This window comes from Hydra viridissima, unplaced genomic scaffold, assembly GCF_058129835.1.
Source record: "Hydra viridissima isolate aposymbiotic clone 2 unplaced genomic scaffold, HvirCarnegie_v1 scaffold_1, whole genome shotgun sequence".
Classification (NCBI taxonomy): Eukaryota; Metazoa; Cnidaria; class Hydrozoa; order Anthoathecata; family Hydridae; genus Hydra; species Hydra viridissima.
In genome coordinates, this window is record NW_028324300.1 from 16,494,440 (window position 1) to 16,509,439 (window position 15,000).

At 30.6% G+C, this 15,000-nt stretch overlaps 2 long non-coding RNA genes and 1 pseudogene across 3 annotated transcripts in view; 2 read left to right on the top strand and 1 right to left on the bottom strand.

The window, feature by feature from the left end:
- LOC149893594 (uncharacterized) overlaps positions 1 to 1,774 on the top strand; it is a 1,892-nt gene extending 118 nt beyond the window's left edge. The window contains exons 1-2 of the long non-coding RNA XR_016452917.1: positions 1 to 22; positions 464 to 1,774. The exon at positions 1 to 22 is cut by the window's left edge and continues 118 nt beyond it. This is a non-coding gene — a long non-coding RNA (uncharacterized LOC149893594). The remainder of the gene's footprint in view (positions 23 to 463) is intronic.
- A 1,448-nt stretch (positions 1,775 to 3,222) lies between these two features.
- Positions 3,223 to 4,323, top strand: LOC149893595 (uncharacterized). The gene is made up of 3 exons (XR_016447565.1): positions 3,223 to 3,770; positions 3,955 to 4,036; positions 4,204 to 4,323. It is a non-coding gene; the product is annotated as an uncharacterized LOC149893595 (long non-coding RNA).
- A 3,835-nt stretch (positions 4,324 to 8,158) lies between these two features.
- LOC145187702 (uncharacterized) overlaps positions 8,159 to 15,000 on the bottom strand; it is a 67,167-nt pseudogene continuing 60,325 nt past the window's right edge. The window contains exons 28-32 of the transcript XR_016449344.1: positions 11,560 to 12,198; positions 9,261 to 9,539; positions 8,919 to 9,188; positions 8,612 to 8,767; positions 8,159 to 8,532 (exon numbers count right to left, since the gene is read on the bottom strand). The product of XR_016449344.1 is annotated as an uncharacterized LOC145187702 (transcript). The remainder of the gene's footprint in view (positions 8,533 to 8,611; positions 8,768 to 8,918; positions 9,189 to 9,260; positions 9,540 to 11,559; positions 12,199 to 15,000) is intronic.

Below are 15,000 nucleotides of genomic sequence, written 5' to 3' on the forward strand. Positions count from 1 at the left end.
AATAGGACCTAAAGTAGGAAAGGTATATCTTATCGATCTTTACATTACCATTCTCTTCCTTCCGACTTTCTTAAAAGTCTGTAATAAAAACTTGAGGTTGAGTGGAAAACTTTTTATGAGGAGTATCAGCAGTGCAAGATTATTTTGTCCCAAAAGTGAAGCCAATTTATGGTCTTCCTGATTAACATCTCTTGCGCCTGGTCAGTTTTAGAACTAAAATCTCATTATCATGTGTATTGGGTTTTCTTAAAGCCTATTAGGTGAAACTTTTTTTCCTAATATTTTGTCATTATTATCATAAATTATTTTTAGATTTACATAAAAAAAAAAAAAAAGCATTATGTTTTAGGAACCTGTAAAATAAATTTAAATGTTCATGTTCAAAATATATTTACTAAACTCTCTAGAATCATAAGTAAATTAATTACAAAAAATCTAATTAACACTTTCTATTTGTCTACAGGAAGAAATCCTCTCAATGTCACCATTGGAACCTTAAAAAATTATGCAAAGAGAATATCCATTCAATTGCTATCCATTGAACTTTTCAAGTAATCATAAATTGTGCTAAAACCCTCAAAAAACAAAACAAAAAGATACCACCATGGTTTAAGAAGCAAACTATAGAACCATCAGAAGATCTTTAAATAAAATGTTTTAAAGTATAAATTTGTGGGTATTAGAAAGCAAATAGTCTGACTTTGTATTTTTGGTAAAATAAAAGCAGCCTTTGTTGAGATTTCAATGAATAGTGGATTTTTTTTAAATGTGAAGAGAAAAAGGATTCAGATTTTTAGCTGAAGAGTGTTGTAAAGTAGTTGCATTACCAAGCTCTTGTTGAAGATTTATTGATTTACAAAATAACTTGAGACAAATTGCAGAGAAGTTTAATTTGCAAGACTTCAAATGTTATGTTGATTTAGATTTGAAATTTTGACATTTTGAAAAAAATCTAATGTATGGTGTTTGACGCAAAACAAAAATATCTCTTCAATGATAATTGTTGGTTTTTTAGTAAATATTAAATCTTTTCCTTTTCCAATGTCTTGTTTTTTTGTGGATTAAGAATGTTCAACAGCATGTCTTAAAGCTTTCCTGCAATGTCCATTTTAGCAGCAATGTCCATTTTCCTCTATCCATTTTGGCTTACATTTATTATTACCACATTTAATATAACCTAATGTATTTCCTGCTACACAAACAATTTCTGTACATAAAATTTCTCTTTCTCACTTCTGTGGCAGATTGAAAAGGTAAATGTTATATTTTTTTATTTCTCTAGAAGCAATAAAATTTTTTGCCACGTTTTTTCTTCGAAAATAGATTTTGTTGATTAATTTTATAAATGTTCAAAGTTAAAAAAATTAAATCTTTCTGGAATACAAAGAAAAAGTTCACATGAAAATATTCAGCATCAAAAATCCTCATGAAAATAATCAGCATCACATTTCGTTTTTGATCTAGTTTCTAATTTCGAAGTGTACTCAAGGCTTTTATTTGTTGATAAAAGGGCTGAGAAAAAAATTCTGTTCATCATATAACGAAACTTTTTTTTTTTTTTTTTTGTTTGCTTGTTTTTTACTGAAATATAGTAGCGATTGTTATATCAATGTGTTAAGACTAGATAAGACAAGACGTGTGTTTTCTTCTGTACATTTTATTCCTCAACACAATTTTGAGCTAAGCAAAGTATATCAACTAAGGTTGCTCTTCGCAAAAAAAAATGATGTCAGTCGGAGCATTTTTCTAAATGTTAATTCAAAAAGAAGAAAAATATCTCTTCTTAAAAGTTTAAAAGATTGTTTTGGACAAGACAATTACTAATTAAGTTTCATGAGACGATTAGGAAATTGAATGTAACAATAAAGAGCTCGGTAAGTATGCTCCGTTGCATTTCAGTTTTACCAACAACCATTACTTGAAGTTGTGATTTTACTTGATCATTCGCTCACTTGCAACCATTTATATGCTTTTCTCCTCTCGGTGTATAGGATGCTGTGATTTATTTATGGCCCTTAATTTTGTAATGAACGAAAACAAACAGACTTTTAGTGACACTTTTTTCATTTCTTTTAAAGATGGTTGCTTTGTTTTTTAACGTCATTTGAGCATGTGTACCTTTACGAAAGGTACGCGTGCTCAAAAAACGTAAACAAGCATTTTCTAGCTATTTTATTCCAGAACAAGATTAAGTCCTTTTCCTGTTAACCGTACTCAATGATGCGGACAGGATTAAAATATGAACACAAGCGTTTTCTAGCTATTTTATCAACTGACTTTTAATGATGCGGATTAAAGTATTTGAACACAAATAAGAATTTAAAAAAAACCAAGCATACGAAAAGAAGTTTTTATCTTCAAAGAAGGAACGAGGTATCCTGATCCCTGCAAAATTCTTCATGATGAAAACATAATTTGTCATTACGGATGCATAGTTTCTGTCTAAATTTGAATTGAATAATATTTCCATTTATTTATATTTTCCTTTTGAGGAATTTGTAAGCATTTAATCAAGATGTAAATTACGCAACTAGATGAATATTCACTAAAGTTTACAAGATCACTATCAATGTATTTTAAATTTTAGGCAGTTAATACGATCTTAATTTTACATTAAGGGGCTAAAAAAAACCTTTCCGTTTTCAGAGTAGCATGTCTGCTTTTTGCCTAAAGAAAGAGAAAACCGTTCAACAAATTTTGAACTGGAGATGCTAATGTAATTTGAGGAAATGAAATCTCGAAGGGAAAGTGAAAAGTTTTCAAGCCCTTAGATGCCTAGAATTGCTTCTGTCAGTTGTCACGTTCGAGATATTAACTACTGTAACATCAAACAAAAGGTCTGCTCAGTTAAGAGTAAAAAAAGTATAAAAAAATCCACTGTTTTCAACAGATAATCTTAATGCTAAGATTGTTTTTTAGTACTTTTTCAATCAGCGGCGAGAACTGAAGCATGGTTTTAATATTTTGACTAGCGATACGCATAACTAAATGGATATAAACATATATCCAACCAGTTTATATGATATGGTATTACATATAATACCCCGCATGAATTTCAAAAGAAAAAAGAGAAAAAAAAACACTAAACTGAGAAAAACCCTAAACTGAGAAAGAATAACTAGAAAACCGCTGTGTTTACAAGTGTTAGTTCATACCCAACTGAGTATATTTAGAGGAAAACTGACAGTGCTGATTAAACAAACACCAATTTGCTAAGAGAACCACTCGCTTCCTTGAATAGTTTTGAAAGTTGTTTGTTTGAAATAAAACTTTGTAAAGGGTTTCAAGAGTAAAGTTTCTACAACATAGATGCTATATATAGCAAAAATTAAATTAAATAAATATAGTATAAATATATATATAACATAAATTAAATATGTGATTTTCGTATTGGATATAGAATTTTCATTTAGGCATAAAGATCGTTTTAAAAATGGCTAAGACAGTTACAGTTGGCTCAAAAGTAAAGTAGAACAAAAGAAAATTATATCAAGGAAATAAAGTAGAACAAATGAAAATTATAAATGTTATTATCAAGTAAAAAGTTCAAGTGTTTATGTTTCTACTAAGGGTCTGCGTATCGAGATTTTCTGGAATTTTATTTTCAATTTGCTTTGCATGGATAAAGGAATTAAAACCACAAATATGATCGATGAACTTAAAAAACTCCCAACTGAACTTATTTTTAGGTTACTTCAGTAAAAATTTTTCACAATGGCCAATTTTACTCAGCCATACAGTCCCATACAGCCAAGGAACACCCTTGATAGGTAACTTGTTTGGTTAATTTCCACTCGGTATCAATATTTTAAAAGAAACATTTCGAATTCGTTTTTATGATCAATTTATTTTATTCCAAAGTAATTGTGGTTTGTTTATATGACGTGATAAAAATGTTCAATCGCGTAACTATAAAAGTTTCCTAATTGAATAACGTTTTTTTTTTTCACGCAGTTCGAATGATATTGATATAGTTTATTTTTTATTTGAATGCACTGGACCGAGAGCGAGCAGTAAATGCCTCAGGGAAGAAATGGTATGAGCTTTAAGATTAGGAATAATAAAAATTCGATAAAAATTTTTATGGAATTCGAATGATATTCTAACCGTAACTGTTCGAATAAAAGTAGAAATTTTTCCCAATCAACTTCTGTTTGAATTCTTTCAAAGTTCGATGTAGATTTTGTATTGATTATGTTTTAGAAGACTCGCCCGTTGAGAAAAGTGAGTTTGGTTTATCGATGTCAGTTTTGGTTTTAAAGAGAGATTTAAAAAAAAAAATTCATGAAATCATTTGTGCAGTAGAAAGTTTAAAAGATTAGTCTCCCCTCAAAATTTACATCTATCTGGAAAAAAGTAGCTCAAATTTTACAGTTGAACTCTTCGAAATCCAACAAATTTTTAATGAAAATGATTTTTTTTTTAATATATAACTTTAATCTAAATGAGAGAACTAAAATACACAGTTAACTTTGTTAAATATCTTATCCAGTTTTTATATGAAACTTTAAAGTAAAAAGTTCCCACTTTTCCAAGTTTTCATATAATTTTACAAAAAAACAAACATTTTTTCTGCACGTTTCTGTGTTAATAAAAAGCCTGATCATTTCCGCTTCAATGAATCTAGATGAGATTTTGAAGGGAGAATACCAAATTTCTCTGCGGAGATGACAAGGTCATTCAGATGTCTTGTTAATACTAACAAAAGAGAACCCCGTCGTAAGAGATACTGCAGAAAAGAATAATCTTTTGCTAAGGTTTATTTAGTTCAAGTAGTCTCCTTTACTTTAACCAACCATCTATATAAAAAACAAACAAACTAAGTACAATAGTTTTGTGCTAATAAAAACCCTAAAAAGATTTAGTTACCTGGTCAGTTTAATATTTGATGATGTGATACTCAGTATATTTAAAGCAATATTATTACGAAGCTAACTTTAAGGAAGAATTTATATCTACAAAAATTTATTTTGAAACAAAACTTTGGAATTCACTTCAAAATCGGTAACACTCATGTTTTAATCTACGGCCGAAAATCAAAAAAACCACCGGATTACAGGTTTGCTCTTAGGACTCAATTTTTTTTACAGATTTAATTTGGACTTGTTTACTGCATGCTGTGCAATCAGGTTAAATTGTGTCAGATCAGCTGAAATTAACATTTCTAATTTTTATGCTAAATGATGAATACAAACATTGTACTTGTTTAGGATCATATTCCTTGAGAAATCATATATACACATATAGTATAACAGAGAAATTTCAGCTTTGGTTTAAACGTGTGTTATTGTTACTAATGTTGAACTTAATTTAGTTGTCTGCCCAAAAGAAATAATAGTTCAAGGACAACTAATCATTCCTCGTCCTTGATACTCATTTAAAGCGTTTGCCTAATAATAATGATACTGATGGCCATGGAATGTTTACCGAGATTAGATTGCACCAGGAACTTTTTAAAATGATAGAATTTAAAATGAGCTCAACAAAAATTGTGCAACTTAAAAAGTTTAAATTTAGAATCTAAAAACACTTTTCGATTGTCAATCAAAAAAAAATCACAACCCCTAGCTTGTGTTAATCTCTTTAAAACCATAATATAATTTAACCCTTTCAGGGCCAAGGTATGACAATTATCTGCATTTTAAAAATCTTCTTAAGATTTTATATACTATAGGCACTGTTAGCATAAAATCATAAATTTTTCTTTGGCCCTCGTTTTAGTTGCCATGGAAATTATATCGGGACAGATATGTCCCGACAGGCAAAATAGAAGTAAAATATGTTTATATATGTGTATATATATATATATATATATATTACATTTACACATGAACTGTATTTAGGTAGACTGTCTGGGTAGGTGGAGAGTAGAACTGGGTGGCTAAGTAAGATTAGGTGAGTGGTGGTGTTGGGTGTAAGGGTAATACAGCTATTCACGAAAGTTTAAACGACAACAGAATTTTCAAATCTAATCTTCGGTTTTTCTTGAATAAAAATCTAACGGAAATAGATATCAAAATAATTTTTTTTTCCAATTTGGCAAATAGGTTATTTGTTAATAAAATAAAAAAAAGTAGGTTTCGACTCATCACTGTTTACTCAGAAATTTCATTAAAAGGTAGGTGATACAAATTAAGAGGTGTCACAAAAGTTTAAACGATTTTATTTAGGATCAATTATTTTCTAATTAATTGATTAATCCGGTGCGAAAATTTTTTTTATTTTCAAATAAAGTTAAAATAAGTGGTTTACAATCAAAAAATTCATCACAACATCATCAGGCAGCTTTTAATTCATTAAAAATCAACTTAAAATATTTTAAATTTCAAATTAATTTCAATTACGTGCAAATGGGTCGAATAACAGTTTCTAGTGGGATCAAGTGGCAAGTTATTGGTATGGCGAGGACAAAAAATCACACAAACGTTTAAATAGGCAAAATACTTCATGTTTCTGAATCTTGCGTTCGAAAAAGCAACAAAACCTGGGAACTTACCAAGAACGTCTCCGATATGCCGCGTACTGGGAGACCATCCAAACTCAGCAACCTTGACAAAAATGGTATATTCAGAATGAGCAGAGAAAACCCCAGACTCAGCTACAAAAAGCTTGCACAAATCTTCAACGACTCAAAAAATAATCAAAAAGTTAGCAGAGAGCTCGTGAGACGAACATAGTTGGACAAAGGTTTTGGAACGTATATAGCTGCTAGAAAACCTATTCTTTCAATCACGGATAAACGTTAACGACGATTGTGGTCCAAAGAAAGGCTGAACTGGTCTGTAGAACAGTGGGCAAAAGTTATTTGGAGTGATATAGCTAATTTTCAAGTAGTAAACCGCAACGGAAGAATCTATGTCAAAAAATTTGCAACTGAGAAATATTCAGACAGGTTTTTGTAACATTGTCAACAAGGCGGTGGAGGTTTGGTTGGCATCTGGTGATGTTTTTCTCACAAAGGTATAGGCTTCTGTGAGCTGTACGAAGGCTGAATTAACCAATACACTTACAAGAACACATTGGAAACGTATTTAGTTCCATCAATCAGACACTTGTATGGCAGAAGCAAGCAATTTATCTTTCAACAAGACGGAGCTTCAGCTGACACAGCTCACTCAATCAAAAAATATTTTTTGAAAAAAAAGTTCAATGTGATGCCCTGGTGCCCTAGATCACCAGATCTCAACCCAATTGAAAATATTTGGTCTTGGATCGACAATCAACTGACATACCATGAAATTCAATCAACTCAGCATTTGAAGCAACTTTTGAATGACTACTGGCTAAAAGTACCTCGCGTGATGTGCATGAAATTAGTTGAATCAATTCATAAACGAGTTTATCTTTGCTATAAAAACAAGGAGGACACTTTAAATATTAATTCTGCTTTTTTTTTTTCATTTTTTGTTCAAATGTTGCAATTCGTTTAAACTTTTGTGCTTCTTATTTTTCCTATATGATTTTTTGTAATTGTTTTTTTCTAACTAAATATTAAAATTTTTATAATATGTTCATAATTATTATAAAACTAATTACTTTTTCTTTATTAAATAAAAAAAAATTGATTCGATATTACTTTACAGTTTTTTTTTATTAAACAATAACCAAGCATACTTGATAAAAATTCTGCAATCGTTTAAACTTTCGTGAATAGCTTGTATATAAAAAAAGTTTCATAGGTATAGCTCTTATTTTCATTTGATCCTTTACAGAACTACATATTATAATGTAGCTTACTAAATCTAGGCAACATATTATGATTGTCATGGTTTTATGAACAGAAAAAATAAACTCAAAAAAACCCGCAAATGAGACAAAAAGTTGTTTGGAAGTATTGCCTGACAATGTGACAAATGTTTTGATAAGTTTTTATGGACGATATAAACCAAAGCTCAATATAGTTTTTAATTAACCGGGACATATATGTCCCGTCAGGCCGGAAAGGGTTAACCGGTAAACTTTTAAAGACATGCAATTCAGTTCTAATTTTCAACAATATGTTTTGATAGATTTAGTATAATACTGCAACTGCAAAGCTACCATAGATTATATATCAAATCGAATAGTCTTACTCATTCCGGCGGATTATAGTGTCGTTAACGTCTATTTCATTACCAGGAGGTTTCGTTAGATTTAATTTAAAACTAATTTTACATTATTAGAATCATTAACGCGATGTGTTTATTTTTGAAAAAAATAAATAAATAAAAAAAATAGGAAAATCTGAAAAGTGTTTGAGAAAAAAGCCACCGTGGCACAACAGCAGTTTAAAAATACATGAAAAAAGCAACAAATTCGTTTTCGGTTGAAGCAAACCAACGCATACATACGCAAACTGCTGCTTAAACGTGGGTTCTCCAAAACGCGATTCAAGACATCAGTTCTTCATTGTCTTTAAGCTGTTTCGAACATATACGATGTTAAGACAGTCAATAAATTTGTCTCGCAATTTGTTCATGATGTCCTCTTCGTTTTGTTCCTTGAGTATATGCTCGTAAGAAGTTATCCCGAAGAGACATAAAAGTACATTCTCTGAATTTATAAGAAAGAATGTTATAAATCATGATGTTTAATAAAGTTAAACCAATTTTTTTGTTAAAAGTTTTATTACCATTATGTTCAACGTCAATTTCTTTGTTCCAATAGTCAGATGAACGTGGAGAACTACATACCAGAGAGGAGGATGACCGAACTAGAGATCGTGTATGATCGGTATTTAGCGGCAAGTTTGCTGAGCCCCTGTTATTTACATTCAAGCCAAGCCAACCTGGAATAAAGAATGAAACACACAAGGGTTTGAAAAGGGTTTTGAAAAGGGGTCTCAAGGGGTCTGAAACAGACTATTGAGCTATAAACTGCAAAAAAAGGTTTTTTTCTCCTAAGAATGCAACACATTTTTCATAGAAGCATTAACTCACCTTTAAAACGGTCAATAAAATACTCTATTATCTCATAGTCGTTGCTCTGTAAACCTATGTTTAAACGGACGGACCGAAAAGAATCGTTTAATATTGATATAAACATGTTCATAAATATCCAGTTCATCAAGATGTTAAACCCGAAAAAAAAAATAGGACCGAGCACAGAGTTCGCGTTGACAAATTGATAAAAGCTGAACTTGCCCAACAGCAACGAAACGACCGAAGCGATCGTTTGAAAGTAAGTTTGATAACCGTCCAACAAAACACCTGAAAAGAGTTTTTATTTCAAAACGCAATAACAAACTTACGTACTTCATAAAAGGAAAGAGTTGCGCTTACCAAACGCAAGATTAGCGGAGAACATGACAGCGCATAGGATGAGGACGAAGGTAATCCCAAGCATCGAGAGAGGAAACAATGCGACTCTAAGCGTACACGCGAGCAGTGATATTCGACGGTTGAATCGAAGCAATTTAAGAAACTTCAGGTTCACAAAAAAAACAATCAACGAGACGATGTAGGTGTAAGTCAAATCCCAATACGAAGCAAACTGAAAGTTAATAAATTTTTGCGGCTGTTTTTCTGGTAGACGTTGGACCAGCTGTTTGACAAGTTGACCTACAAAAAAAATTACAAGTTGATCAATTCTAAAATCTTACAGAAATAATTTCGTTGTTCTTTGGAATGTCCATTTACAAATTTATATTTCGAGGACTTCAAAGTCAATGAACGCCACCTACAAAGTTTTCAATTGGGTTTAAAAACGTGAGAACTTTAAAGATTAATTTATAGTTTAAAAACTTTTAAAAGAACTAAATATGTTATACAGTTTAAATTTCTTTAAAAAATGAGTCCAGTGACACAATCTAAGTTTAAGAGTTTTACGATTACCTAATTTTACAAATCTGCTTTGAATCTTAAACAAGTTATTTTTAAGAGAATCAGAAAATAACTCATACCAAGTATTATCTAAACAAAAGATTAATCTCTTGAGTTTAAATTTCAATTCAAAAATTTCAATTTCGCTAAGAAGCTTGATTACCTCCATCAGATTTGACAAACTGGGGAGAATTTTAGCGTAATATTATTGTCTTAGAAATATATATGTTATTAAAAAAAATGAATTTGTTTTAAAAGATGATATTTTGCATCATCCCTTAAGTTGCTTTTATTTGGCATGTTCAAAAAGTTTTATGAATGCACACGTAAAATCGTGATGGCGGAGAAAATTCTGTAAGTCTTTAAACCCCCACCTGTCGCATTGGCTTTGATCAGAGCTGTTGGCCGATTGACTGATCAATATGACGTCGGTTGACAACATGAATTTACGTCTCAGAAGAAATTAAGCTGAGCTATAGTGGTTCAGATCACAACCAGCTGATCGATTTGAAATGGAACTAAAACATTTGTATGGCGATTGTAATGATGTCATAAATTAAGGAGAATGGAAATGAAAATAAAAAACTTTCTTATGTTGATATTATGTAATAAAAAATATTCGTAAATTCTTTGAACATGTCAAATAATTCTAAAATTTTAATTCTAAATAATTATTACTCTAATTCCAAAATAATGAATTCTAAAGCTAAAAATTCTTTTTGAGTTTTGATTGGTTCTGATTTCATCTTGTTTGTGAAGTCTCCATTTAAAACAGTTTATAAAAAACAAGAGACAGCTAAATGAGAATCTGCAGAATGTAAAACAAGAGACAGCTAAATGAGAATCTGCAGAATGTCTCAGAAATAACAGTTTTGATTGAACTTTTACAAAGTAACTGATATATCAGTCATATTTTTAAGTGTATTATTATTACAAGTGCTTTGTAGTTGGTTCATTCATAGAAAAGCATATTAGAAACTCGTTCGAAGTCTCATATATATATATATATATATCCGTTCTGCTTCCTTCTCATTTATAATCGACAATCCTCTAAAAAATACTTTACAACTGTTAAGGCAATGTGTGAAAGACAAATATACTATATGGCTTGGCCAACGCAGAACCTAGATCACAATCCAATTAAACATATCTGGAATGATGTGAAAAAATATGAACAAAAGGAAGCTAAAAAACCTGAAAATAATTAATAGTATGCGAAAGGTGGTGGATGGAGATTTCCGTGAATTGTAGTTAAAATGTCAAGCTCTAGTATAAACAAAAGTTCTAAACTGCTTATCTTGCTATCTATGTAGAAATTGTTTTGATATCATAATATTCAAGAGTTTTTTATATAAAACTTCATTCAATAATGCATTGTATTTTAAAGCGTAGCTTTTCCTGGCTCAGAGCGTAAATACGAATTATGTAGTTAATACTGCATATAACTAATAAATGATTATCACATTGCATATGCAGGATTAATAAGGTGCTAAAAGCAACTCAAACACAATGGTCAACATATTAAAATGATTTGTTGCAGATTCTTTATACTTTGTAAACAATTTTATTCAAAATCACTTTCCCATTTAAAACTTTTTGGGACCATTTCATAACTTGGTCTTTCTAGATGGCTCGTTTATTCATAACATAGTAATTCTAAACGGCTCGTTTATTCAGGATAAGTACTACCTATAACCTTGTCTACTGAACTCAGCAGGAATCAAAACACAAGTCTTAAATCTCGAGTAAAAAAACTCACCTCTATAAAAAAAGAAAAACACAGCAAGTAGCGAAAGTATAATGAGTGAAACTTCAATGAGATTCCAAAATTCTGCAAAATAACTCCAGCTTTTTCTATAAATCAATTTACATTCACGAATGGTGAAAAGAAGCATCATGAAAACAAACAGTATCTGTGAGCCAATGCTAGCCACTGCATTTCCAGTAGTTGATGTATAAAGTTTAAAAGTAGCCACATTGAAATAAGGTACCAAACCACCGAAAGGTGGCAACTCAAACACAATAGTCACCATGTTAAAATGATTTGTAGCAGCATTAAATAAAGCGAACTCAATGATTACAGCGCGTGTTTGACGATCAATCCATTTCCTATGTTTCAATTCATCGATCATATCCTTGTTTATCCATTTTGGATAAATTTAAACTGTATACCCTCCGCCATAATAGAGTTCTAATTTTGCTGAGAATGGATATCCATCAAGCTCATTAGCAGTTCGGTACCTCCAAGGCATCGTAGAAGGAGTAATCGAGGAAAAAAACTTTTTTGGCGTTGTCCAATTGAAATCGAAATCTTGTGTTTCTTCAGCTGAAGACTTGTAATCAGACAAACAATCAAGATTAAAAAACGAAGATACTACTTTAGCCTTTAAGCAGGAATCTATAAGAATAATTTAATAAAGATCAATAAAGAATAGAAGAACTAAATCAGTAATATAATTTTGATATCTAATAATCTAATCTGATATTTATATATTTATATATATATATATATATATATATATATATATATATATATATATATATATATATATATATATATATATATATATATATATATATATATATATATTTATATATATATATACATATATATATATATATATATATATATATATACACACGCGCGTGCACACACACACATATAAGGTGGTCCTTGTTTTTTAACTTTCAAAAATGTTTGCCTCCCTCCTCCAACCTCGCAATACGTTCTTCCAAAGCAGAAACTACCTAAAGTCGAAAATGTCTATGATCTGACAATATTTAGGGTACGCTCAATACAATTCCGTTTTTAACTATATACGAAGTTCAGCTTTTTAAATGATACTATTTCTTTGTTAGCAAGAGTTACATGCTTATGTTTATGTTATATAAATATTAAAAACATATTTAACTAAAAAGGGTCTGCGTTAACGACTTTTTTAGACTTACCATTATTTTCAAGATTACCGAGCTGGTCTAACCGACTATTATTTACTGAAGGTCGGCAATTATCCAAAATAGACAACAATACAAGAAGTTATAGCATTTATTACATACGGTAAGTTCATTTTTATTTAACATCGTTTGCCACCCGTTGCTACGAATTGCCAGCGAAGTTGACGCTCAACATCTTATTTCCGACTTTCGGTAAATAGCAATCGGCAAGACCAGTTCGGTTATCTCGGCAAGTTCAGAAAGTCTAAAAAAGTTGGTAACTTAAAGTCTTATGAACTAATAAAAACAAAATTGGTAAAATGTAAACAAAGGACAACGTCGCAATATTATGGATCTTAGGATTAGTCAGTAATTCATTATTGTACGAACGTTCATTTATTCACGACGCTTTCCATAACTGACTATAGGGTAAAGGAAGGTATGTTCGTGATATATGTAATTTCGTGATATTTCGCTCGGCATTTGTAGCGAACATACCTATTAGTCAAAAACATCGAAATTGCGTCAAATGGTACCCCGGGGTACTACTGTCGATTCACAAATAGTCGTTGGGTGCGTGTGATACGTCAATTGTTTACTATCAGTTTGTACATTCTTTAGCATTATTTAACGTGCGTTCAGCACATTTGTTTGGAGTACTTGTCCAACATTTTTATTTCCAGACTTGTGTTTTAAGGTAAGTAAATTATTTTTATTAAATATTAAACTAGAAAAGATGCTTGATTTAATGGTAAAACTTTTGTTTTTTTATTAACTTCCTATAACTTATGATTCCTTATCGCAGTTACACATTTTCTTAACGTTTTCACCTCAAATGAATTTACATTTTTAATCATGTTTCTTTTATTAAATATAATGACATTAAAAATTGTTTTAAGCACGATATAACTATATAGTTAAATGATAATAATATCTTTCTCTATACGAATCTGCAAATATTTTTGCAGTAAAGCCTAACAAATCGGACAACTTTTCATACAATATTGAATCCAACATTTATTAAAAGCTTTTCTAAAAAAAATATAGAAAATGCATTTAAAAAAAGTGGCATTTGCCCTTTAAATAAAAATGCCATTCCTCCAGAAGCAATAGCTCCATCTCAATTGACAAACAGAGAGATTCAAAGTACAGAAATTCAACCACACAGTAATACTGCTATACAAACATTGTTAACTATTCCATCTGTAGAACCAACCACACCTAACCCTAATAGGCCAAAAAGGGATTCAAGTGCAATGTGTCTGACTCCTCCTGATCAACCTATTCCATTAACTTCAAAGGATTCTATTCCTGTATGTTCTAAAAAAAGTAAAAAAAATAAAAATGCTTCAAAAGATGATGATTGGGAGTGCGGTGTTTGTAAAAAAAGTTACAACAGTGATGTAAAAAAAAATAAGCCTGACTATATTTATATTTTATGAACTTAAAGTCTGATTGAATAGTTATGAATTCAAAACAAGTGTTGATATTTTTTGTTATATTATACCAGATGTTATACTTAATTAATAAAGAAAAATTTAAACATTATTGTGTATTCACGAAATTACCTAACCACTATCACGAAATTAAATATCATATCACAAAATTACCTAACCTTTCTCAATGACTTTTGAGCTTTTATAAAAACTTATCAAAGGACTTAAAATCCCAAAACTGCATAGATTCTAGTAACTTTACTCTATGTACATCAAACAATTAAAGTAATTAAGTAAAATTACTGAAATTGACTTTGTAATTACACATCTAGTTAATTTATCACGAACATACCTTCCTTTACCCTATTGTTTAAATAATAATTATATTATTATTTAGTGTTTAAGCAGTTGATGGTAGAGATACAAGACCCTGCATTAATGTTAATTTGTTTGAATCTGGGTAGAGCTTGCGATATTTTTTCACAGCTTGTAGAATGAATTATCTTTGCTCTTCATCTTTAGTCAACAAAGCATTGGGCTCTTGCATTAGCAAAACTCCTCACTGCAGTGTATATAAAACTCTACACACAGGTATTCTGTATTTGTCACCCAAGCTTCAGGATCTACTTCCTAGAAAGAACAAAGCTTTTAACCACGTTTAACCACTGCCTTTTTCTGTGATGAGTTAACATCTCTGCCAAAAAAAAAGCAAATGCTACCACCTCTTCACCTACGGACGCTGGCAATCCAGTTTCTTCAAGAAGTTTCAACAGCTGCAAATCATTGACTGAAGCTGCAGTTGGGAGGCGGCACAGAAACCTAGACTTTAT